At 47.4% G+C, this 26,771-nt stretch overlaps 1 protein-coding gene across 8 annotated transcripts in view; it reads left to right on the top strand.

Annotated features, from left to right (window-relative positions):
- The window catches only part of TCF3 (transcription factor 3), a 784,206-nt gene that overhangs the window by 208,403 nt on the left and 549,032 nt on the right, over positions 1-26,771 (top strand). The gene's annotated exons all lie outside the window — the stretch shown is intronic.

Here is a 26,771-nt window from a genome sequence, read left to right as displayed (position 1 = left end):
GCACATCTACGTCTTGGACCTAAAGACTAAATTGCTAGCACTAAAAACCCTTGACACTAGTGACGAGGAAAAACGGCAGATACAAAAGGACAACACCCCAGTAATGTTTTACCTAAACAAACTGGGAGGCACAACATCCTATGTACACTCAAAACATGCACAAGAGATATGCACATGGGCCATCTAGAGATGGTTCAGGTAGAGCTTAACCTACCTGGAGAGCATTAATCAAATGGAACCTAGAATAAGGAGCCTTAGACATGGATCTTTCTACGCCGCCTCAGCAGTAGTAAGCGCTATAAATTTCATTTAAACCTGTATCTTTCATCCGTTGGGAACTAAAGAGAAATGGTTGCTGAAAAAAAACACGCAAGTTCTAAATTCCATTTCTTGCAAAGAGCATAGAACAAGGGTCATAGCACATTCCTTCAATAGAGGTGTGGAGATTTCTTCATATATGTTCGAGGCATGAGGGCTGCTGAATTCATATCTGTGCATAGATCGCCGCCTAGTGTTGGGTCCGGAGGATTGCACATTGTTGTCCTGGAAGAGTCTTCGAAGTATCACGAGATAGGTGGCTCCTCCCCTGGACTACAGTGCGCATGGGCATCCTCTCCATCCCCAGATTGTTTTTTTCCGCCATTGGGTTCGGATGTCTATCTTAACTCCAGTTAAATAACTTGTAATCTTTCTATTCCTAAGGCCAAAAGGCCTTCTTAGCGTCGGTATTGTATCGTTCGGTGCCTGGCCCTTTCGGTTTTTCGATCGGCGTCGAAAGAAGATTCTCTCGACAACGCAGGCCCAGACTACATCGACGATGGAACGGACCCCGTTTAAGCGGTGCCCCGTTTGTCATTCAAAATATTCAAACTTGGATGTGCACCCAGTGTGCAATACCTGTTTGTCCCCCGACCACGACGAGTCGAAATGTTTCGCCTGCTCAAGGTTCCGCTCAAAAAAAGACTATCAAACTTCGACGCGCGGCAAGGCAGTCGGCCCAGCGGTCGGCACCAGCGCCTGCAAACATCTTCGATGCCGGGGACGAGGAACTCTTCCACGATGAGGACGAGGTGGAAGACGACGTTCCCGAAGAAGTGTCGGAACCGGCGTCGGAGCAGGACTCCAATTTCGAGATAGGAGCAGGAGATCAAGGCGATGACCCTGATGACCCCCATGCCGCTCCAGACTCTCAGTCCTACGTTGTAAAACCATCACCAACTGAGGACACTACAGCATTCAATGCATTAATAGAGCGAGCAGCCCTCAACCATGAAGTTGAGATGCATGCTGAGCCAGTGGAGGAGGATTTCTTATTTGATACCTTCTCCACATCTGAACGCACCACCAAGACTCTGCCCATGCTTAAAGGAGTCCTCAAGCATGCCACCGCCATTTTCAAGGAGCCAACCACAGCCAGGGTTATCAATCCCCGGATCGACAAGAAATATAGGCCTGCCCCAGTGGACCCAACCTATATCAAAGGCCAGCTCCCATTGGACTCCCTCGTGGTGGCTAATGCACGCAAAAGGGCTAATTCTCAATCGACTGGTGAGGCTCCCCCTCCGGACAAAGAGTCAAACATCTTTGAAGCGTCTGGGAAGCGTGTGGCAGCGCAAGCCGCTAACATTTGGAGAATAGCCAATACACAGGCCCTGTTGGCTAGGTACGACAGGGCGCACTACGACACCCTAGAACAATTAATGCAGCACATGCCTGACATGTACAGAGAGGCAGCGGAAATGGTTATACAAGAGGGTAAACAGGTCTCCAATGCGTCAATCAAATGCGCACTGGATGCAGCAGACACTGCAGCGAGGGCAGTCAATACTAGCGTGATGCTTCGACGCCATGCATGGCTGCGCATCTCAGGGTTTAAATCAGAGATCCAAACTACTCTTCTCAATCAGCCGGTTAATCCGGACTTCCTGTTTGGACCCGAAGTTGACACGACACTTGAGAAAATGAAAAAAGCCACTGAGACGGCGAAATCCATGGGGGCTCTCCAGTCACAGCAGTTTCGGGGCGGTTCCTTTCGTCGCTCCGGTAACAGGGGGAACAACAAGAGGACAGGCTCAACAGCATTCACAGTACGCCAAGGGCAACACGCAATCTGCCTACACTAAAAACACCAGAGGTGGATACCGTGGGAACAACACCAAGGGGAGAGGCCGCGGCAATAACAACGCCAGGTCCTCCACTCCCAACAAACAGTGACTTCATGTCACTGCCCCCCGACCATCTAACACCTGTCGGGGGAGACTCCAGCAGTTCCTGCCACTCTGGGAAAACATCACAACAGACAGGTGGGTGAGACAACTTATCCGTTACGGCTATTGTCTAGAGCTATCCTCCACCCCCCCAACATACCCCCAAGAAACCGTCCTATGTCCGCAGAGCACTCGCTCTTATTGCAGCAAGAAGTACTCTCCATGCTGCAAAAAGGAGCCATAGAACTCGTGCCTGCCGAGGAAAGGGGTGCAGGGGTTTACTCCCTGTACTTCTTGATTCCAAAAAAGGACGGGTCCCTAAGGCCCATTCTAGACCTCAGACCCCTCAACCAATACATCCTTTCGGAGCACTTTCACATGCTAACTTTACAACAAGTCCTGCCGCTGCTCCGTCAGGGCGACTTCCTAGCCACCCTGGACCTCAAGGATGCGTATTTCCACATTCCCATTCACCCAAGTCACAAAAAATATCTCAGGTTCACAATCAACAGTCAGCATTACCAATTCAAGGTTCTGCCGTTCGGGGTCACTACTGCTCCCAGAGTTTTCACCAAGTGCTTAGCGACTGTGGCAGCACACCTTCGCAGAGAAGGTGTTCACGTGTACCCCTACCTGGACGACTGGCTCGTGCAGGCCAAATCTGCCGAGCAGTGCGGCCGCGACATGTCGCGAACTATTCACCTCCTTCACAGTCTGGGCTTCTCTCTCAACTACGCAAAGTCTCACCTGCAGCCGTCCCATATGCAACAGTACCTGGGGGCAACAATAAACACCCAGTTGGCCACGGCGCAGCTGAACCCAGCCAGGGTCAACAGCATGCAAACGCTCATCCGGAGGTTCCAACCTCAGCGATCCCTCCCAGCGCAAGTTTTCATGCAATTGATCGGCATGATGGCATCCTGCATATTCATTGTCCCGCACGCGAGGCTGCACATGCGACCCCTTCAAGAATGCTTAGCCCGTCAGTGGAACCAGGCTCATGGCCATCTAAAAGACCTAGTGTTGGTGACCGGTCGTGCTTACAGCTCTCTGCATTGGTGGAACCCACAAAACCTTCGCAGGGGCCGACCGTTCCAAGAGCCTGTCCCACAGATAGTGCTAACGATGGACGCATCTCTCAAGGGTTGGGGAGCGCATGTCCTCCACTACACAGTGCAGGGACTATGGACAGCACAACAGCAACAGATGCATATCAATGTGTTGGAACTCATGCCAATCTTCATGGCACTGAAGGCGTTCAAGCTGCACCTGTGCAACAAGGTCGTGTTAGTCCGGACGGACAACATGACCACCATGTATTACATCCAGAAGCAGGGAGGCACGCACTCCCCGCAGCTGTCTCACCTAGCCCAGAGCATGTGGAAGTGGGCCATTCAAAGGAACATCTTCCTCATGGCGGAGCATCTCCCAGGTGTCGACAACCAGATGGCGGACCTGCTCAGCAGGCACAGTCATCAGATGCACGAGTGGGAGATCCACCCGTCAGTTCTCCATCCGTACTTCCAACAGTGGGGTCATCCAGTCATCGACCTCTTCGCCACAAGCAAGAACGCAAAATGCCCAAACTTCGCCGCCAGGTTCCCACACCCGCAGTCTCAGGGCAATGCGATATGGATGAACTGGTCAGACAGATTTGCGTACGCTTTTCCGCCAGCCCCCCTCATACCTCTGGTGGAGCGCAAACTGCGACAACACTCCATGACACTCATTCTGGTTGCTCCAACGTGGGCACGGCAGGCTTGGTACACCACGTTCCTGGAACTTTCAGTGGTGCCTCACCAACGGCTGCGCCTCACTCCCAGCCTCCTCACTCAGAGCCATGGCGACATTCAGCACCCAGATCCCCAACAGTTGAACCTTGCGATTTGGCTCCTGAGGTCATAGAGTTTGGATACCTGAACTTGCCGCCTGAGTGCATGAACATCATCAAGGAGGCAAGACGACCGACTACCAGAGCCTGCTATGCAGCCAAATGGAAGCGGTTTGTTATTTACTGCTCCAACAATCACATTGATCCGTTGGACGCATCTACGCAAAACATCATATGTTACTTATTGCATCTGTACCAATGCAACCTGGCGTACAGTTCCATCAGGATCCATCTGGCGGCCATAGCCGCTTACCTTCAAAACAGGCAGCACCTTTCCGTTTTCAGGGTACCGGCCATTAAAGCCTTTTTAGAAGGACTTAAGAGAGTAATCCCTCCCAGACACCCCCCTTCGCCAGTCTGGAACTTAAATATCGTTCTCACCAGACTCATGGGGCCGCCCTTTGAGCCACTCCATTCCTGTGAAATACAGTTCCTCACCTGGAAGGTGGCCTTCCTAATAGCTATTACATCGCTGCGGAGGGTCAGTGAACTGCAAGCTCTCACAATTCAGGAACCCTACCTGCAAATTCATGCGAATAGAGTGGTGCTTCGCACCAACCCTAAATTCATGCCAAAGGTGATTTCGCAGTTCCACCTTAACCAGAATATAGAACTGCCAGTTTTCTTTCCTAACCCAGATTTAGTGGCTGACAGAGCACTGCACACCTTGGATGTCAAAAGAGCTCTCCTGTATTACATCGACAGGACGAAAGACTTTCGAAAGACTAAACAACTGTTCGTTGCATTCTCTCCACAACATAAAGGCAACCCTATCTCCAAGTCGGGTATAGCCAGGTGGATTGTTAAATGTATCCAGATCTGTTATCAAAAAGCTAAGCGCACATTAACAGTTCCCCCTAGAGCGCATTCCACACGCAAGTTGGGGGCTTCCATGGCTTTCCTGGGTAATATTCCTCTAGAGGACATATGTAGAGCAGCCACATGGACCACCATACATACATTTACCAAACACTACTGTGTAGATGTACACTCCAAACAGCAAGCTGCTGTAGGTCAGGCTGTTCTCAGAACTCTTTCAGACTGCTGCAGCTGGCACGGGCACCCGCCGGTAAGGAGGAAACTGCTATTTATTCTATGCACAGATATGAATTCAGCAGCCCTCATGCCTCGAACGGAATATGCTACTTACCAGTATGCATCTGTTCTTGGCATGAAGGGCTGCTGACATTCATATCGCCCGCCCTCCTCCCCGGTGCCTGTCGCAGCTGCAGCTCTCAGAAGCATTTTCAGGCATGGTCATCACTTTCAGTATTACACTCCATCTCTGCCACAATGGCGAAAAACAATCTGGGGATGGAGAGGATGCCCATGCGCACTGTAGTCCAGGGGAGGAGCCACCTATCTCGTGATACTTCGAAGACTCTTCCAGGACAACAATGTGCAATCATCCGGACCCAACACTAGGCGGCGATCTATGCACAGATATGAATGTCAGCATCCCTTCATGCCAAGAACAGATGCATACTGGTAAGTAGCATATTCCTTTTTCCTCTCAAAAGAAAGTTCCAGAGAGAACAAATCAGACCAATACTGGGCCTGAAGAATTCAAATAACTGGTTCCAGAATAAAATGGGCTTGTTGCCTTTTTCCTCTGTATTCATTACTGAATACATGAATGTGTTGGTAGACTATAAAGATGTGATTTTCCTGCCTGTGCCTTTTTGCATTCACAGAGCAAAAAAGCACATGAAGTCACTGCGGTTCAAATTGGCTTTTTCTGGTCAAAGTTCCTCAAGTTGGCACCTTGTCTGTTCAAGTGCATGGCAGTAGTAGCAGTGCATTTGTTGCATATGCTTTGCATGTATCTGATTCTGTACTTGGACCATTGTCTAATCTGAGCCAATTAATAGTACTACATAGAGGAATTCATAATTATCCATAATTCGTTAAATCAATTGCACATTTCTCATGGTCCATGACTAATTCCACAGTTGCACATTTCCCAAATGTTTAACTAATTCCATGTGTATTAAAAAAAATAATGTTCATTTATTCTTCTTTCTATTGCTTGTTGAATCCCATTTTTCCATATGACTACAGAGGAACATATACAGTTAAAAACTGGCTTATGAAGGCCATTACTCCACTGAAAGTGTCTCAGGAATTGCAGATTACTTTAATCTTCAAGTATGTGGAGCTCCACGAAATCGGCAACAAGCCCAATACATATTCGTAACTACCTTAAGTCTTACTAGATGCTCAATGCACGTCAAGGAAGTGTGTCTTTGAAATGAAAAAAAATTCATTGGAGGAGAGATAACGATACGTCGAACGTCATCAATCCATTGCAGATGCTTTACCACTTAACTTCAGAATTTTTCCCTTCTTGGCCCCTTCATCTTCTTTGTCCTGAAAGCTAGATAGAATGAGATCTGCATAACACTGCTTGGAGACTCTGTGATTCAGCTGGATTGTAGCTGATGGAACAAATGTGTTCTATCTGAATCTGCATGATGTGCAAAGTGCCTTCAGAGCAGTATCATAGGAGTATTTTCATCTAGATCTACCTACTCGATCTATATGCTTGCATGCTTGATTGGAGCACAACTCAGTGCTCATATTATTCAAGGTGCATGCAAAGTCAAGATACCAGGTCAGTCAGCTGAAACTCAGGACAGTACATTCAACTCTCTGGGCCTTCCTGCGGTCTGTTATGATGAACAAGATTCTAATACATACTAACAATATCACCACAATTTACTAGCCGGAGCAAGAGGTTTTCACCAACTAAAGGTACTTGTTACTACAGAGAACTAAAAGTGCCAATGATGCACCTCCATGTTTCTTTTACCCAGGACAACCGGCAGTGCTCTTTTTACTAATTGGTGTGAGAAAATTATCCATAGGTGTCAAACAATTCAGTTTGGCATCCACCTTGATAATGTTGAACCCAGTAAAGGACCAGAATGATGATCCTCACTCAAGTGGCCCAGCGTGTAGTGGTATACAGACCTCTAAGTATGTCTGGTGTGGCCATGCAGTCAGCTGCCTTCCATGCTGAACGTACATTATGCCATGCATCCAATCTGTAAATGACAGCATGTAATAATTTACACGTATGCAATGTTGGATCAAAAAAAGTTATAGGTTTACAAACACCCCTTCCTTAAAAAATGCTGCTTGGTTTGATGGTCTTAAAGTGGTCTGCTTTGAATTAGTGTCTTGAATATTGCAGTATGGCACAAATGTGACTGTCATCCCAGATATGCATTGTGTGACTTGGGTGTGTGAATGAAGACTAGAATACACCGCATCAAGTCTAGAAGTATTGCAGATGTCCTGTTGACGGTGCCTCACACTAGCTATCCTGGGAATACTTATGACTTCATCTGGAATGAACTTAATACCTGGTTTTGAAGCGTGATTCTTTTCTGGCTTCACATGCCTTGCGTTATTCCCCCCATCTAGTGATTGAGTCCAAAATACTTTTTTCTGTTAGTCTTTTCTCATCCCATTCCACCCCCCCCCCCCCACCCCCCCCTTTTGAGTGTGGGGACCTCTGTCCGCATTTGGTGGGTTTATCTGTCCCGAAGCCCCTCTTTGTGGTCGTCCTATTCATATTCCTTTTTTCCACCGTTGGGTGTGAAGTAGAAGCCGGAGCTTGACTTTCACCGAAGATGATTTGGGAGAATTTGATGCATAGTCCAGCAGAACTGTGAAAAAAACAGTAAGGGAACATCAATAGAGGAAATGACCATTGCGAAGATAGCGGATAAGCACTGAAGATCAGTGGAAAAAGAAGGTGCACATATGTATGTGTTTATGGTAGTCTTGTAGCGCAAAACTTGCAAAAGACAGCGGAACACTGCATTTGGTCAAAGACCAGCATAAAGCACACAAATTGCACAAAGAGGCACAAAGAAATGGCATACAATATGCGCAACACAAAGACACAAATTAATGTTAGAAACTCGACTTCTTAAAAATTTTTTCCTTTATTCTTCATTCATGCAGCCAGCGCGTTTCACCCATGCGGGCTTCATCAGGGCTATTTGTAGGAAAATCAAACAGCCACGTTTTGGCTAGTTGATAGAGCGTAATCCCGAGTTTCTTCTTCTCAAGAAAAAGTCCTTTCTTAGTCTAATGTACTTTTTCAAATGGTCCTTCGTATCGGATCCCGTGTTCGCGTCTCCCAAAAGGTCAAAAACAAAGGAGAAGAAGAAAGCAGAACTCTACCATCAGCGAGTTCAGGATTAAATGTAGGTCTCAGTCCGAGCGGCCATCCGGGATGTGATAATCTCTTCCAGCAATCAAAAAGCCAAAGTAAAGGAGAGCAAGCTGGGTTACGGATGGTTAATGTACTGTGACAATGTGTTTGAGGTGAGTCTTCAGCTCTCTCCTAAGTTGGAGCAGTGTTGCGGAGGTCCTGTTTGGTACGGGGATGTTCTATATCCTAGGTGCATAAATAGAAAAGCCTGCCACCTTGTTTTTACTTTATTTACGTTTCTTAGTTTTCAGTCTGATGGAGTCTTGGGTACATGTGTCTAAATCTGCAAGGGATGGTTAGCTTGTCTGCATGATAAGCTGGGCTGCTCGTAATGATAGCTTTGTAAATGATGCAGCTAGTTTTGATGATTGAGTGGGCCAGCAATGGTAGGCAATGGAGTCCGTTCAGGATGTGGGTGACATTGTATTTTTTCAGGCCCAGGGTGAAACATGATGCAGCATATAGGATGCTCATAAGGGGTGCCAGTGTGGAGTTTGGAAGGCCATAGAGTAGAGCAATACAATCTAGATACAAGAGTACAATACCTTAAACAACAGTACTGAGGTCGCCGGGCTCGGGTTGCATCCCCAAGCCCCGCTCGGCCCACTGGGCAGGCGAAAGCCTCGTCCACGGCTGAGCTGACGCTGCCACGGCGCCAGTGCCAGCTGCTCCTGGTGGCGCCACAGGGGTCGGTGACCTTTCCTCGTCCCTCTCTGGGTCGAGGCTGGGTGGGGACCCCTCATTCCTCTCCGGACCCCTCTCGTCCCTCCCTGCGGGCGGCTGCCTCGTCGGAGGGTGAGTCGGAGGTTGAATCGTCCCTGGCGCCGCCGCATGGGTCGCCGGGCCACCTCTGCCACATTCTGGGCCGAGACTGGCAGAGTGCTTCGTGTCACTCCCCCGGTCCTTCTCGTTCCTCCACGCAGGCGGCTGCCTCGTCGTAGGCAGAGTCGGCGTCGTTCCGGTGCAACCCCTTGGCCACTCAGCCTCTGGCTCCACTCCGGTCCCCGGTGCGGTGTGACTTGGAGGAGCCCTATCCGGCGTCTCCCTCGGAGCCGGATGGTGTTGACGTCCTGCCTCAGGCGGCGGACTCTACGGCTCCACACAGAGGCCGTGCCGTGAATTCATCTTCGGACCCTCCCTCTTCTCCAGAGGTTGGCTGCACATTGGTGTCATCCTCCACGAAGACTGGCCGCCGTGTGGTTTCTTTTTCACTGGCGTCCTCGAAGGGTTGCTCCCCGCCATTTCTGAGGCCGAGGTGTTTGTCGAAGGAGCGGCAGGTCCCCCATTCTTCGGTTCCTTCCGACTTCCAGGTCTGGCCTTTGCCCGTCCCGCTTGGCTTCTGGGATGGCCAGTTTGCAGCTGTTGCCCACAGAAGAGCTGCTTTCTCTACCGCGGGGCCCTACAGAGGCTGGTGCGATTGTCGCTCATGCGGTGTCCACGGCTGTGGGCATTCTGCGCATGGGTTCTGCGATTGCTCATTTCCTGGCAGACCATCTCTTGGAGGTTCTCCACCTGGGCTCTGGTGGGAGGGAGATCTTGCTTCCCTTTGAGGTTTCGCTCCTTTCTTATCTGACTGGGGCTTAGAGGCGTCCCGCCTCGGAGGAATCTAGTGCCTCAACACCTTCTGCACCGGCACCTTCCGGTGCCGCGTGACCCGGCATGTCTTTCCCTCCACCCCTCTGCCGCTAGTCCACTTTGACGACTGCTTCTCTCTCCGTGCCGCCACTGTTGACTCCGCCGTCCCGGGAGGCCCGCTGGATGGACTTTTGGGGGCGCAACATGTTCATCTCGACCAGCGCTGCCCTGCGGGCCCTTAACACCTTGTGTGTTTTGGCTAGGGCTCCTCTTGTTTGTGGGATCCGCGGCTTCCCAAGAGACTGCTCAGGTGGACTTACGGCATCATGCGTTGGATGGCCGGGAGCTGGTGGCGTTTATTCTCTGCTCTGCTCTGAACATCTCGGAGGTGCTGGGACGGGCCATGGTTTCCTCAGTCGCCCTCTATCGCCATGCCTGGCTTCGGGACGGCGTGTTCCCTGAGAATATTCGGGAGCGGCTCATTGATCTTCCGTTTGATGGCAGCCTGTTGTTCCATGCCCCGGCTGACTCCGCCAGGGCTTCGTCGTCCTCCTCCTCTCTGCCTTATCCTCCTCCTCCTTCCCCATCTCTGTGACTGCTGAGTTGAGCTGGTTCTGGGCCTTCTTGGGCCGGTTGCCCTTGCTGTAGATTGTGTGTTCTGGCCATTGAGTCCTCCTTGCTGGGACTTTGGCATTGTTTGCTTCTGGACGGCCCCTTGTTGACTGTGTGTGTTTTTTTTGCTGGAGTTGTTCCACAGACTTGGCCCTGAGATTAGGCCTTCTGTTTTTCTTTGGGCTGCTTGTCAAGCCTTCTGCTGAGAGGTTTTTTTTCCCAGTGACTTTTGTTTTTTTTCCTCTGCTGCAGAAGTTCTTCCAAAGAGGGTTCCCATGTCTTCGGACTTACCGTACCCTGTGTGGGGTAGTGGTAGCTGTTATATAGCTAAGCTCTGCTGGGGAGTGCTGGTCGCCTTCGGGTGCCTGTTTTACATGGCGTTTCTGTATGTTGCTATTGCTTCTTGAGGTTGTGTGCGCGGCCCCTTGTAGTGGTGTGTCCCGGCATTTCCTCTCCTTCCTGCTCTTGTTCTAAGAGCTGGGATACTTCTGTGTTCTTCTTGCTTCTGGCGGCTTATGGCTTAGGTGCCGTTCTGGCTGGCCTGTTGCCTTCCCTCTGGGTGGGCTCACCCTCTTTCCCTTGTTTCCTGTGGCCCTCTAGGCTTCTTCTTCTTCTTGTTCCTCTGCCTGTCTTGGCATTGGATGGAAGCTCTGTTGCCTTGGGGGTGGAGTTGGGGTGCTTAGGCCTTTCCGGCCTTGCCCTTGGTTCCTCTGTTGTGAGTGTACGAGCCTCTTTAGTCTTCCTTCATCCCTCTTGGGGTTGCTGGTATTCGACTTGTGGGGGTGCTCTTGCCTGGAAGGGACGAGGTTACTGCCCTGGTCTCCAGGCCTGGTTCACTGTGAGACCCTCTGTCCTGTCCAGACTGATGGGGTCCTTTCGCAGACCCTCCTTCCCTGTGGGTATTGCTAGGGTATATATTCTATGTGAAGGAATCTGTGGCTAGTAGTCTCTATCAGATGTACGAGTTACTTACCTTCGGTAATGATGTATCTGGTAGAGACGATTCTAGCCACAGATTCCTTCATGGCCTGCCCTTCCTTCCCTTTCTGCGAGGACTCCTGAGCTGGTCTTCGGTACTCTCCTCCCGGAGGGGGGGGGGGCTATGTCTCCTGTGAGTACCTTCTTTGCTCTTGATGGTGGCTAAGTCTTGTTGCTGTTCATTTCTCCTCTTTGGTTCTTTGGAAGGTGGGGTTGCGGTGCTCCTGTACCCCGCTGCTCAGGTTTGCCTTCAATCTCTACCCTCCCTTCCCTCCCTCTTGCAGCTAGGGGTCCTAGCCCCTCTGCTAACCTCTGAGTTGGGGTCCTCTAGTCGTGCCTTACCCTTGTTCCTTGGGGGGTGGTTGCCCTCTATGCTGGGGTGGCTTGGAGGTTGGTGGTTCCTGCTGAGGGTTGTAGGCCTGCTACATGTGTCATGACTTTCACGCAGGTTACTTGTCTCCGGGTGAGAGGGGGGGTGGAGGTGGGAGAGGGGGGGGGGAGGCTGTCTATGTACTGGCAGGATGGCTGCTCAGGGCTCTGCTCTGTTATTCCTTCTGTCCCTGCCCTTGGACACTGCAGTCTTGCACTGTTCTTTATGGTGTCCACTCGCACACTGTTCCCATGCTCCCACAGTTTTTTGTCTGGTGGCTCAGTGTTATAGTGCGGAAAAGTTCTCCAAAGAAAACTGACGTAGGTGCGCCGGGGTGGGGCTTATGTGACCTCACTGACGACGCTTGGCGGAGTCGCGTGATGCCACCCCTCAGGTGCGCAGGGATGCTGTGGCAAAAAGTTTCCGGATCCAGTCTCAAGCCTGGGGATAATTCTACGTGAAGGAATCTGCGGCTGGAACCGTCTCTACCAGATACATTGTTACTGAGGTAAGTAACTCGTACATTTTGCAGCGTGAATCTTTCTGGATTCACAATGCTGTGCATTATTCCGCTATCCAGTGGTTGGGGCCGGAATTGTAGTATTTCTTCTTTTTTTTTTTTTTTTTCCGTGTCCCTGTTGGGCATCGTCATACCACCATTTGGTGTTCCTTTGTGATGTTGACGCACTTCCTCCGGAAGCTACCACCTTTGGTTGCCATCTTTAGATTCTTTTTTCCGCTGTTGGGTCTGGATCAACAGTGAAGGAGCTCCAAAACTTTTGAGAGAAGAATCAACGAAAAATCTACAAACACGGCAAAAATTTCACCGGAGAAGACACCGGATTACAAGTAAAGTACAGAAGTCGACGAAAGAGGAGAGAACATATAAGAATTTGACTTTTCTTTGGAGAATGCGCATACAGGGGGCTCCCTGGGCGCAATGATGGAAAAAAACTCCTTTTAAATTTTGCGCAAACTGCCACCACAAGTACGCGCAAAACGACCAACACCCAGTTTCCTCACTCTGCCTGCCGCTCAACCATCGAAGCGAGGACTGCTACGCCTGTGCTGCATTCACCCTGAAGAGTAATACCCTCAGAGTAAGGGAGAGGCAAAGAAGCGCAAATTACAGCATGCAGGGGCAGGAGACACCTCCATCGCTCCGAGATTTGGGACTCTCCAGCTGAGAGGAAGACCACATCGCCGAAAGACCGGAGGACGCCATAGTGGGCGAAAAGAAAACGTCAAAGGAGTCAAGTCGTCTAACCCCAAACACTGAACTGATACGCGCAGAAGCGATTCAAAGTCCTCGAAGGGAGCATTGCAGTCAAAGCACTCGACGTCAACAACTGCATCCAAGGACAAGCAGCCCATCGGTTCCTATGAAAAGGACTCCCAAATGGCGAAATTTCAAGAAAAGGGAAAGGTGTCGAAAAGCAGCCACGAAAAAGAGGCCTTAACGTGGAAAAATGAAGGACTGAAAGCAGTAACAACTTCGACGTCGACAACCGCAAAGAGAAAAGCCGAAACCCTTGATGCCGAACACGCGGCTGAAATGAAAAAAAAGAAGTAAAAGCTTGAGCCAAAATGGCAAGCATCTTGCAACGCAAGAAGGACTTTGACGAAAAGATGAAATTTTACAGCATTCCGTCGAAAACCACTCCCGAAGCCGAAAGGTGCGTTGAGATTCTACCACCAACCACACCAGAACCTTGAGAGGAACAGGAAGAGCTGAACTACGGCGACGCCGAAGGTGGGGGAAAACTAGCAAACTTACCAGGGCTCAACCTCTTCGGAGGCTCTGGACTTGTCGTGGCAAGATCTCTGCGCCGGAAGAGGGTGTAGAATCTTATCTTTCAAGGCCTTTGCCGCCGAACGACCTAGGGATCTACAATCAAGTCATCAAAAGAGCTGCAGATAGATACGGAGTGCAGCTAGAGGAAGAAAACCCCCAATCTTGCTTCCTCTTGGAGACATTGTTGCCATCACAGACTAGAAGCCAGTTCCTGCCTATGCTCCCAAGTGTACTGGATCAGGGGAATGAGGCCTTCAAGGAACCTGCTATGTGTAAAGCAGTAACTCCGCGAGCAGAGAAGAAATATAAACATTCTTCAAAGAACCCCATGTACATTAGGGGATCACTACCAGCCGACTCAATCATCACATCCACGGCTAGGAAGAGGGCAAATATACCCACAAATACTGGTCCACCACCAGACAAGGAGAGAAGAGGATGGACCTAATCGGTGTAAAGATGCAAAGAAGTGCGGTGGCGTGTCGCTAATTCCAATGCGCGCATCAACAGACATACATACCAGCACTGGGAAGAAGTGGGCAAACTCCTAAAACACCTACCGGAGCAATACTAGAGAAGGGCGTGCCACATGGTAGAAGGGAAAAACATGGCAAGTACATGTTTGAAGCCTGCCCTAGAAGCAGTGGAGACGTCAAGCAGGCAGATGATGCTTGGAATAACCGAAAGGAGACATGCCTGGCTAAGGATCTTGAGCTTCAAGAATGAAGTTCAGAACAACATCCTCAACACACCCTTCAATGGTGAACAACTGTTTGGCGCACCAGTTGATGACAAACTGAATCAACTAAAAAAGGACAACGAAACAGCTAGGTCCATGGGGGCGCTGCAGTTCAGAGGTATGAGAAGAGGGACACCATGAAGGAGGCCAAAAGGTAGGGGGAACCACCAACGGGTGGCACCACACCCAAACTTCAACAAGGTTATCAAGGAGGTAACCAGGGTCAACAGCAGGAACAGCAACAAAACTGGCAGTACCAGCTCGAGGATAATCCTTTCGAGGTCGCACCCGAGGAAGGGGTAACGAGCAGAGAGGGAGTCAGCAACCCTCATCCAAGTGACTCCTCAGCAGGACCAACGCACACCCGGCCAATATCTCAAGGGGTGCGGAAGGAGTCAACACAAAGACAAAAAACAAATCAAAATCAACAACAGTTCCTCCAACACACAACACGAGTAGGAGGCAGAATAAAGCACTTCCTCCAGGAGTGGAGGAAAGTAACATCCGACAAATGGATACTAAACCTCATCCAATACGGGTACTGTATAGATCTAGAAAAACCACCTCCAAACAGAAAGCCAAGAGGCAGAGTACACTCAGCAAAGGAGCGTAAACATTTGCTGCAGGAAGCCCAAGAACTTCTAAGGAAAAGAGCCATAGAAATAGCACCATACAAAGAATGGAACAAGGGAGTCTACTCCACCTACTTCCTCATACCAAAGGTAGACAGAACCTTACGACCAATTCTAGATCTAAGATCTAAGATTCTTAAACAGGTTCATAAAAACTACCAGTTCACAGTGCTGGCATTTGGACTCAAATCTGCACCAAGGGTTTTCACAAAATGCCTGGCAGAAGTAACAGCACACTTAAGGAGGCAAAGGAGGCAAGGAATACATGTATACCCGTACCTCGACGACTGGCTGGTGAAAGCAAACTCATACAACAAGTGCAAGTGCCACATGGAAGAAGTGATACAAACAGTAGCCCAACTAGGGTTTTCAATCCATTGGGGGAAATCAATAGAACCAGAACAAGTGAAGATCTTCTTAGGGGTGGAGATCAACACCATACAGAGCAAAGTGATTCCAAGTGCAAAGAGAACCTTGGCAATATGGAAGGAGACACATCTTTACCACAAGGGGCAAACTCTGACAGTGAGGAAAGTAAGCAAACTGATGGGAATGATGGCGTCATGCATACATCTGGTCCCAAATATCCTCCTACACAAGAGACCATTCCAAGAATGGATCCAGCAACAATGGTCACAAGCAACAGGGAGTTGAAAGGATCTATCAGTTGTCACGCAAGCAGTAGAGCAAGAAATTGTGTGGTGGAACAAAAATAACATAGCACAAGGGAGACCATTCACACAACCAACTCCAACAGTAACCATTACAACAGACTCCTCTCAGATGGGGCGGGGAGCGCACACAAACAACCTCAAAGTAAGGGGATTGTGGTCATAGCAGGATGCGATAAAGCACATCATCTACCTAGATCTAAAAACAGTGTTCCTAGCCTTAAAATCCTTTCATAACCAGCTATACAGACACAGGGTACTAATAGATAGACAACACAACCACCATGTTCTACATCAACAAGCAAGGAGGGACACAGTCAGTGACACTATCTCTGCTAGCACCGGAAATATAGAGATGGGCAATCCCAAGTCAAATACACTTGTTAGCGATGCATCTGCCAGGGAAGGACAATGTGGAAGCAGACCGGCTCAGCAGACTGACGTCCGCATCCCGCGAATGGGAAATTAACCACCAGAAATCCAAAAGATATTCCACAAATGTGGTACTCTGCAAATAGACCTATTTGCAACACAGCAAAATGCCAAAACTTTGCACCCGGACTACCGTGCAAACAGTCCCTAGGGAATGCGCTATGGATAAGCTGGTCAGGGTCATTTGCCTACGCTTTTCCACCGATACCACTGCCACGCAGGATACTAAGTAAGTAAGTACGTTTTTATTGCGCAATTAATTAAAATCATTGCAATATACACACACTAGAATGACCGTTGCGTATTGAGGGTGAAAAAATGCACTGAACACTTAAAAACAGAAAAACTATTAATTAATGGAAAAAACGTGCAATAATGTCAATGGGAGATGAAAAAACTCAAGCTGGGTCAGAAAGCGAGTTAAGAGAATTAATTTCTAAAATAAACTTGACAAAACGAGCCGCCAACTGCGGAAAGTCTCCCCTCATGCAAGCGCCGAGTGCTTCCTGACAGGTCCTAACGTTAAGAAGAAGCCAAATGGGACGCAACCAGAAGTTTCTTTGGGCTCGGAGTTTTTGGCAAATGCACAGTATGTGGATAAGATTGTCCTCCTCCTGCTTGCAAAAGCGGCATTGAGGCGATGCCTCTTTCCTATACCCCTGGCCAAATTTGTATGCCATCAGCGGGATTATTTTATTTATTTATTTATTTTATTTTGAAAGTTTTATATAGCGCGGACAAGATCCTTGCAGATATCAGAGCGCTTTACAAAGAGAAGTACATGAGGGAGCATAGTCAGACAGATAAATCAATAGGTCAAACAGTACAAATAGGTGGCTACAAAGCCAAACATGTGAGTAATAAGACAATTAATACAAATAATCAAAAGGGTCAACCATGTAGTACAGATCGGTGCAGAGTACTAACAGTGTTCGAGATAGTAGTTCAGGTGTATTTAGCCATGAGGATAGCTTTTACTTCATTTTTAAAGAGTGTAGTGGAAGAGATAAGCCTGGTTTCGGGCGGGAGTGAGTTCCAGATCCTAGGCGCCATTCCTGAGAAGGAGCGCTTATGTTTTTTCCTTCCGGAATCTTCGAGGTTTCAACAGAAGATGGTTTGTGCCTCTAGTGTTTCTAGCTCCTCCAGAGATTGTCAGTTTCTGAGCGAGGTATCCGGGTGAGTTTAGATTTACCGCCTTGTGTGTCATGCAGGCGATTTTCAGATGTATTCTGGCTTCAAAAGGCAGCCAGTTCAGGGATTTCAAGTCAGGGGTAATATGGGAGTGCTTTTTTGACCCAGTGATGAGTCTCGCTGCAGCGTTTAGAGAAGCTCTTAGGGGTGCGGTTGTAGTTGGGGGGAGTCCGCAGAGGGCGATGCTGCCGTATTCAATTTGAGGGATGACTAGTGCTTGTACTGCGGTTTGGAAGTCTTTGGCTGGGAGGAAGGGTTTAAGTTTCCTCAGAGTGTTGATCTGGAAGTTCGCTCCCTTTGTTGCCTTGCTGATATGTTGCTGCAAGTTCAGATTGGTGTCGAGTGTTATGCCTAGAGATTTTGCTGAGTCCACGATTGTGGGTTGGACATTGAGTGCGGTTAGGTGTTTAAGCCAAATTTGAGTGGTGGAGATCTTCGCTGGAGGTGAGATCAGAAGGAACTCTGTTTTCAGGGCATTGAGTTTGAGATGATTTTCGGCAAGCCAGGATTGGGTGCATCTGATCGTTGAGTTCAGGAGCAAGATGTCTTTGGGGGACTGTAATTTGAGATAAAGTTGGGTGTCATCTGCGTACATGTGAAAGTGTACATTGGATGCTTGTAGCAAGGTGGTGAGAGGGATTAAACCAAAGCGGAATCGCATTAATTGAAGTTTTATGTATACTTTCATAGGAGCTGCCAGATATAACAGAAGAGTTTTCTGGGTGTATAATTTAGAGGCCCAGGGGCCATGAAAGAGCTGGGCGACCCGCTGCTCATCGTGGTCGCTTGATAGAATTTTTGCTTGTTTGGTTAGAAGTTTTGTTTTTGCCGCAATGGGCAAAGGGGATGACCATATGTCCTTTGCTTTGAGGGATTCTAAACATGTCAGATATTTGTTCCACAATGTTTTGTGGTTGCTGAAGACTAACCATAGACAGCTCTTTAGGGAGTGGGGGCAAGCGTGCTTTGTTTTTAAACAATAGTTAATGTAGCGTGCACTCATTATCCACCTCTGGGAGGACAACGAAAATTCTTTCCGAATTTGGGCATGGGCAGTTTAGTTTGGCAGCCGAAACACCCTACGGTAGCAAGACGATTGGGCTCTGTCCAACCAATTTTTCATTTTCTCCTTGAATATTATTGCACCAAAGGAGATAGTGGGGAGTAATTTTGCGGCAATCAGTTTTATTAATGGTACTAGGTTTTGAGATTGCAGAGCACTTTTCGTTCTTATAAAGGCCCCTTCCAGACTACGGGCAACTGCCTGCATTTCGGTTGTATGCACATCTCCCTTTGTGGTCGATCCACCCCCCCCAAATACTTGTAGGCAGTGACAGTTGCCAATCTTTTCCTTACGATGAACCACGTGGTCTTTTTGGTTTTACCAGGAGATATTATCATTGCTTTGGTTTTTGTCACGTTTATCTCAAGCATGTTCGTATTGCAGTACTGGGCGAGGGAGTCGAACAGTCTCTGGAGACCAACCTGGGTTTGGTCTAGCAGGATGGTGTCGTCTGCATATTGAAGAGTTTGGATCTTTCTTGACTCTATTCCTGGAGGGAAAGCACGAGTGCGTGACAACCGTTGAAGAAGGTCCGCGAGGTACAGATTGAAAAGCATTGGTGCGAAGAGTACACCCTTGCTTTAAACCTCTGGTGGTATAGATTTTATTGGAGGTCGACCAACTTGATGTAACTCACACTTTGACCCAGGTGTCAGTATGTAAAGCGATTAATGCTTTAAGTAACGACTGTGGAATGCCCCATCTTGCAAGTTTTCCCCATAATTTTGGACGACTTACACTATCAAAGGCTTTTCGGAAATCGATAAAACCAAGGTGTAAGGTTTTACCTTCTACGGCTAAGGTGGATTCCATCAGATGAGCAATGCATATCAAGTTGTCTTCAATGTGGCAGCCTCTTTGGAAACCAGTTTGAGTGAAGGGAACTAGGTTGTTGGTTTCCGCCCACGTAGTAAGTGCAGTTAGAAGAGTGCTGGCATATGCCTTCCCGTCCAGTTATCAGGGTTGGAACGCGATCCTTTCTTATGAAAGGGGACAAGAAGCGATCCTTGCCAAGACGCCGGAATGGGGCCGCCCAGTATTCCGCCCTCGAAGAGGGGTGTCAGCATCCGGGCCCATTTTCCAGCAGAAGCTTTAAAAACTTGGGTCGGAATTCCGTTGGGTCCAGGGGTGCCACCCGAGCGCATTTTCTTTATTATTCCAGTTATGTCGTCCGTTAGTGTATTGACGAGGGTGGTGATTTCGTCCTGGTTGACTGGTTGATCAAGAAAGGCGGGGCTATTAGTAATCTGGCCATGTGGAGCTGTGTAGAGCATTTTAACATAAGTTTCCCAATCCGCGGGGGGGATGTTAGTTGCGGTAGGTGTTTTGATGGTTTTACTGGCCTTATTGACCCAGTTCCAGAATTTCCTATGGTCTTTAGATTTTATAATCTCAAAGGTTATTACCCAATGCTGGTCTTCCTCCAATTTCTTTAGGGTAAAGAGTTCCTTCCTATAGGCTTTCCGCGCAGCAGTAATGTCCTCCTTCAAAAGTTTATGGTCATTTTCGTTGTTGGCAGTTCTTTGTAGCTTGTTTAATTTGCTCTTGGCAGTTCTTGTATGTTGCTGTTGCACTGACAGAGTTGTCGGAGTGTCCCTAGGGAGGTAGTTTGGCGGTTTTGAGGCGAAAAGGTCTCTAAAGCTGGTCAATAAAGCTTCCCAAGTGGGAGCTGTCGCCTGGATGCAATCAGCTGGGTGGCCTCTGATCATAAGTTTATCCACCTCCTTTTTGATTGCATCCTGGTTACTTTCTGACCATCGGAGTTTCCTCACATTCTACAGGCCGGAAGCAGTCCCTATTGGATTTATATTTGGGTGATGTAGTGGCCCAAGGGCAATGCTGCATGTTAAAATGGCATGATCGCTATCTGAAGACGGTGTCACCAAACTGGGACACCAGATGGAAGGCCATTAGCGATATCCATATATATTCTAGGGTGGCCATTCGAGAGGAGGATATGTGTGAATAAGCTGCCGGTTGATCTGTAGCCATCCTTCCATTGAGGATGCGCAGGCCGAGATGGTTCAGTTTTGTTGCCAGATTTATTCATATTCATATCCTTTCGCTGATGCTGGGATTTTATCTCCGGAATTGTCCATATTGCATTAAAAGATGTTATTTCGGAGGATTGGGTAGAATCGATTTCCATTTAATTTGCATTAAAATCTCCCATTATCAGCCACAGGTCAGTTGGATAGAGAGCTTCCAGGTTGTTCATTATTGGTAGTAACTTGCTCAAGGTGGACTCGCGCCTCATTTTTGTTGGATGTAAATAGACGCAGCCAATGATCATCTTTTGCTTTGGGTTCCCCTTTACCTGGCTCTCAATCTCCATGCTGATAAAGACATGATCGCCGTCTCCACTATGGAGTATTTCAGTCTTCGTAGTCAGGGAGTTCTTCACAGCGATCAGCACTCCCCCGGATGCGTGGCCGCCCACCTTGGAAGGAGTGGCAATGGATTCTATTACAGTAAAGTCTTCCCAGATGGTATTTTCCAGGGCCCAGGTTTCTTGTAGGGCAAAGACTTCGTGGGTCTTCAGCAGACCTGAAGTTAATCGCTCTGTTTTCTCCTGTGTAAGGCCGCGAATATTCCAAGAGCATATGTTTAAATGATGGACCGTCTCATGGTTAAGTTTGTGGCCATACACAGGTATCGGTGCATTACCCTAGCACCTGAGAGAGCCAAGACCAGTCTTCCGATTTGTGAGGTTTTAATATGCATTTTCGTGGGCCGCCAGCTGTGGAGGCAATTACTTACAGTGGATTCTCAGTCCAGGAGACTGTTTTCGGCTCTTGCCGGAAGCCCCGCAGCATCGAAGATGACTGGGATGAATGCTTTACTTGTTTTTGGTCCGGTCTGGTATTGGCAGACATAGCTATGTCAGAGACGGTTTTTAGAAAGGACGGGTAGTTGGTGTTGATATAAGGACTAGCCTGAATGCCCCATTCGTTCAGTTGTTTTTTGTTCTTCATTAGCGTGGCCCCGCGTTCTGGATTAAAGAAAGTTACCAGTGTGGATTCATTTCTTTGTCCTAAGACAGGGTCTATGAAGGACACTGTCTCAATATCAGTTGAGGTCACGCTTTCTAGGCCCGGCAGGTGCAGGCATAGCCTGAGGATATTGCCTCTATTTAAGATATCCCATTGTCCCTGGGATTCATACTCCGGATAGAGCAATATTTTTCTATGCTGTTTTTGTCCCAGGCAAGGATCTTGAAACAGTGAGGCCGAGTTGATGCTAGGAGCGTCAAAGTCAATTGCCGGGGGCTCTGTGTTGGCTTGTGTGCTTGGTTTATTCATTAATGAGCGTGGCATTCTTGGTGGCTCGCCACTCGATGGAGGTTCTTGGGGGCAGGGCATTTTGCTATCAGAACTGTCTGCATTTGCATTAACTTTGGGCTGGATTTTTATCTCTCCCAGACAAGTCAATGGGGAGGCACCCGCCACTATTCCTTCTTTTGGACTTTGGTCCTTGATGCCGGGTTTGTGTACTGCGACAATTGTGAGCGAGGAGCTGTTTTCAAAAGGTTTTGTGGGGCCGTCATTTTGCTTTGGGCAATTGCCGGCAGGCTTGTGATCTACTAGTGGCTGTGCGCAGTTCGATGAGGTTTCCAAATTTTCTTTTTTTCCTTTTACTAAACAAATGCATATTCAGCAACATGACGCTAATACTAATAGCTCCCCAGTGGGTCAGACAAACCTGGTTCTCACAGATCATGGAGAAGGCACAAATGCCCGCACACAGGTTCCCCGCCAGAAAGGACCTGTTAACAATGCGTAATGGAAGAGTACTACACGCAGAGCCAGAGAGCCTCAGCCTAGCAGCATGGCTCCTGAGGACCTAGAGTTTGCACACCTCAAACTACTTGCAAGCACAATGGCGGTACTCGTAGAAGCAAGGAGCCCTAACACAAGAAAGTGCTATGTAGCAAAGTGGAAAAGATTCTCCGAATGGTGCATAAGGGAGAAACTACAAAGGAAGATTACAAGCGAATCAACAGTACTTAAATACTTAACACACCTACTACAGAATAAACTAAGCTACACATCCCTAAGGGTACACTTAGCGGCGATAGTGGCTTTCACCAGAGGAGAAACAAGGAAAACTTTCTTCACCTCCCAAGTAGTAAAAATATTTCTAGAAGGAGCAAAGAGAATCACACCTCCAAACAGAATGCCAGCACCAGCATGGAACCTCAAAGTAGTGCTAACTCAATTGATGAAGACACCATTTGAGCCTATTCACAAAGCTACACTGCACGCGCTAAAGAAAGCCTTCTTAGTAGCTATCACATCGCTACAAAGATAGGATTGTAATGAGAACAGATCCACATTTTATGCGAAAGGTGGTGTCAGGGTTCCACATCAATCAGACAATTCAAATACCACGTTTTTTCCAAAAAACATCCACAAGCACAGACTGGACGCCAGGCGGGCAGTAATGCACTATATAGAAAGGAGAAAGGAGTGCAGAAAGACAATTCTTTGTATCTTTTGCCAGCAGTTTTTTGGGACAACCAGTTACCAAAAATAACATTGCACGGTGGAAGCACAAACCATACAACTCTGCCACAAACAAGCAGGGCAAGAGTTACATGGAGCAGCTCATGCTCACTCAACAAGGAAGAAAGGAGCAACAATTGCGGTTCTAGCGAACACACCTATTCAAGCCATTTTCCAAGCTGCAACATGGTTATCAGTGCACATGTTCACTAAACCCTACTGTGTAGATATTCCAATGAACAAGGAAGCGCAAGTGGGACAGAAGGTCTTACAACTCATATTCAGTAACCAGAGCTCATCTTCCACCCAGCCACCACTAAACTAACAAACCGCTACAAATTCTATGTACTGTTAGCTGTGAGGTCCTCCTATTTGGAAGAACCAAAAATAAATATGCGGCATAACAACTAATCACACCATGGGTCTCGGTGGGGGGGGGAAATGGGGGGGGCGCAAGTAGGCACACACGCCTTCGATGCCAGGCACAAACTAGGTACCTGCTGCAACCCTTCTTAGCCGGACCCAGTCGATGAAAGGGTTGCAACCGGTACCTAGTGGGTGCCTGGCATAGATGGCTGTGTTCCTACTTGCCAGCATCCCCCTCCCGCACCCATGGTGTGATTAGTTGTTACTCTGCATATTTATTTTGGTTGTATGATTAAATTACTACCTCTGAAATCACGAGTGCCTAAACCACGAAGGCTAAACAACGACCAAATGCTAATCGTGAAGTTATTGAACCACGACTTAACTGAACTTTGAAAATAATTATTTTGACGTGCAAATCAAATCTACCCATATTTTTTTACTTGTGTAAATGAAAACCTGCTATCTTTTAAAATGCCATTCTTACAGTGTTTTTCTTTTTTTACGATTCTAATATTTACGCTTTCTGATTTTAATGTAATTTTCTTCTTTGGTACTAACTGTTATTCTTCATCCTTGTATTAAATAAAAATATTGCTGGTATTGTTTTTTTTTTTTTTTTAAGGGAAATCTATTTTTACTTTGCGAACTGGCCCTCCTGTTTATGATGTTGTCCTCAAACAGGAAAATACTCTTTGCAGAGCCTTTCCCAGAGCTACATTATTAATGGCAGAAAATAAATAGTTTTTAAAAAAAATAAATTCATTAAACCTTTCGAAAAGGGCGATCGTAGTGATTGGGAAAAAAACTGTTACAATCGGATAAATAAAGCGGAAGTGCCTGGTGGTCTGTTCTTCAAATGATTATACATATTCCAGTAGCTGCTTGATGCAGGAGTCCACACCAACCTACTTTTTTTTTTAGCACTGAGTTATAGAGTCTGATTTTAAAATTGCAAAATGCCTATATCACACAGAATGACACCGTGAAGCTGTGTTGTGAAAGTGGTCCCAACTAGAATGCTATCTTAATTTGCGCCATATTAAACGTAAAATTAAAACCAAATCCACTATTTAAAGCGAATTTATAAAAAACACATCAGCATAAAAACCATCTGAAAACAATCCTACAGCGCCATCTATCGGCCTCACAAGGTAAATGAAAACATTACATTTGTGTTCGTGTTTATATTCCTTGTTAACCCCTTCCCTGCTGGCCCGTTTCCGCCCCCGTGCGGTAAACAAACGAACAGGGGCGGGCCATGACGAACCCCAGCCGTCATCAGCACACGAGCACCGTAGTGCATGACGGCTGGGGTTCGTCACCAGCATGGAAGGGGTTAAGGCTACTCGTTGTGTAATGTAGTAGTTGTTGAGGTGGTCTAGACATTTTTAACCCCCTACACTTAGCACTTTCACCAATCCGACAAATAACACAAAAAAACCCTGCTCTGCAGTATTCCTGGCATTGAAGCACACCAGGGGGGCATTCGGTCTTCCTGGTACGGCCCGATGATGAAGCATGTCACCAACTAGGTTGGTGAGTGAGGGCCTTTTAAAGAATCAAGTGTGATTCTTTATGCTTTTCAAGGAATCAAGTATGATTCTTAATGCTTGCTCTTCACTAGATAAGGCACACTCTTTTGGGATGTACGTTGTTACAACGCATGCTTTCACCACGCATGCTGTTACAACGCATGTTTTACAATGCAAACCTTTACAGCGCATTGCTTTGGGGGGGTGCTGGATAGTGAATAGTTTAATTTACTATTCCAACTCCAGACCCCGTGGATAGTAGGGAAGATGTTGGATAGTAAATTAAATGTATTCCCTATCCTAGAGCGCCCCCCAGTGCAATGTGTTGTAATGGTTTTCGTTGTAAAACCTGCGTTGTAAAGGCACTGCGTGGTAAAAGTTGCGTGGTAAAGGAGGTTTCCCACTCTTTTGTTATGATTATATGAGCCAGGGGACTAAGAGTGCTCCTAAGATTCCCTTTCTCTCTTGTTGTTAATTGATGCATACCTAAGAAGACAAGACGTACATGTGTACCCTTACCTATATGGCTGGCTAATAAGGGCAAACTCAAACAAAATCTGTAAAAAGCATGTGCAACAGGTCTAGAGACATTACACCAGCGGGGATTCTCCATCCACTGGGAGAAGTCCTCGGAACTAGAACAGGAGAAAATGTTATTAGGGGCCAAAATAGATTCATTCAACAGGAACATTTTCCTCAGCAAGAAGAGAACAGCAGCACTGCTGAAGGAAACCCAGCTATACCAGAAGGGACAAGCTCTTGATAGTGAGGACAGTGGGGAAGCTGCAAGGGATGATGGCTTCCTGCATCCACTTAATAACAAACACACAACTACACATGAGACCATTCCAGGAGTGGCTTCAGGTACAATGAGCTGTAGAGTGACATGCGCCCACCCACTGCCCCGGTTACCTGTATCTGTTGCAGTACTATCTTACTTGGATAATTACACATGAACATCTCTATTCTACTCTTACGTACTCCATTCTCACCCTCTGCGGGAAAACAATCTAACAATTGAGTTGATGCCTATGCGCACTATCACCAAAAGGATCTTTGAACAAAAACTAAGTGCAAATGTCCGGGCCCAACACCAAATGGCGATCTATGCATAGTATGTGACTCTACAGCTCTACATGCCAAGAACAGATACATACCGGGTAAGGAGCATTTTCCTTTCTTACCTCTCTGTGAAGTTTTGTAGCTTGAAGAATTTTCTGGATTCACAAGTGACCCCATCCACCTCCGCCAAGAAGATGAAAAGAGGGAACAACATGTCAAAAATAAAATAAACATCTGTTGGGGAACAAAGGTGGAAGCTTCCGGAGGAAGCATGATGACGTCGCAAGGGCACAGCAATTGGATGTCCTTTGACGTCCACCAGCAACAAAAAACAAAGATTTTAGGACTAAAATGTTGGGGGGAATTCCAGACCCAACAACTAGATAGTCGAATAATGCACAGCATGTGAATCCAGAAAATTCTTCAATCTGCAAAACTACACCAACCGGTAAACAATATGTTGTGTACTTTAAGTTGCAGGTCACCACAGCAAGGGAAGTGATCAATTTCTCAGATTGCTATCTTATGTTTAACATGATGGGTTGGTGGTGGGGGGGGGAACTGCCCACCTATGGCCGACACACAAAATGGATACTGTTCTTGACTCTACCACTGGATACTGGAATAATGGATTCCATAAATCTTCGAAAGATCCAAAACGATTGTTACAAGTAAGTAAGAACAGGCGAATGGAGAGGCAACAAAAACAATTGTTAAATATGAAAAATCTAATTGATGAATTGAGACACATGTCCTTCGTAGATGTGAAAAATGTCCAAATTTTAATTGGTTTCTCTTCACACGATGATAGCTGCCAAACTCAAATTATGAAGATCAATGAAACAGCACAAACACAGCCTCAAAGTATGATGTTCAATAAACCAGCACGAAACAGCCAACGCGTTTCGCCCGATAAGGG

Source organism: Lissotriton vulgaris, chromosome 12, assembly GCF_964263255.1.
Source record: "Lissotriton vulgaris chromosome 12, aLisVul1.2, whole genome shotgun sequence".
Classification (NCBI taxonomy): Eukaryota; Metazoa; Chordata; class Amphibia; order Caudata; family Salamandridae; genus Lissotriton; species Lissotriton vulgaris.
Note: the sequence above shows the minus strand (reverse complement) of the source record. Positions and strands in the feature narration are given on the sequence as shown.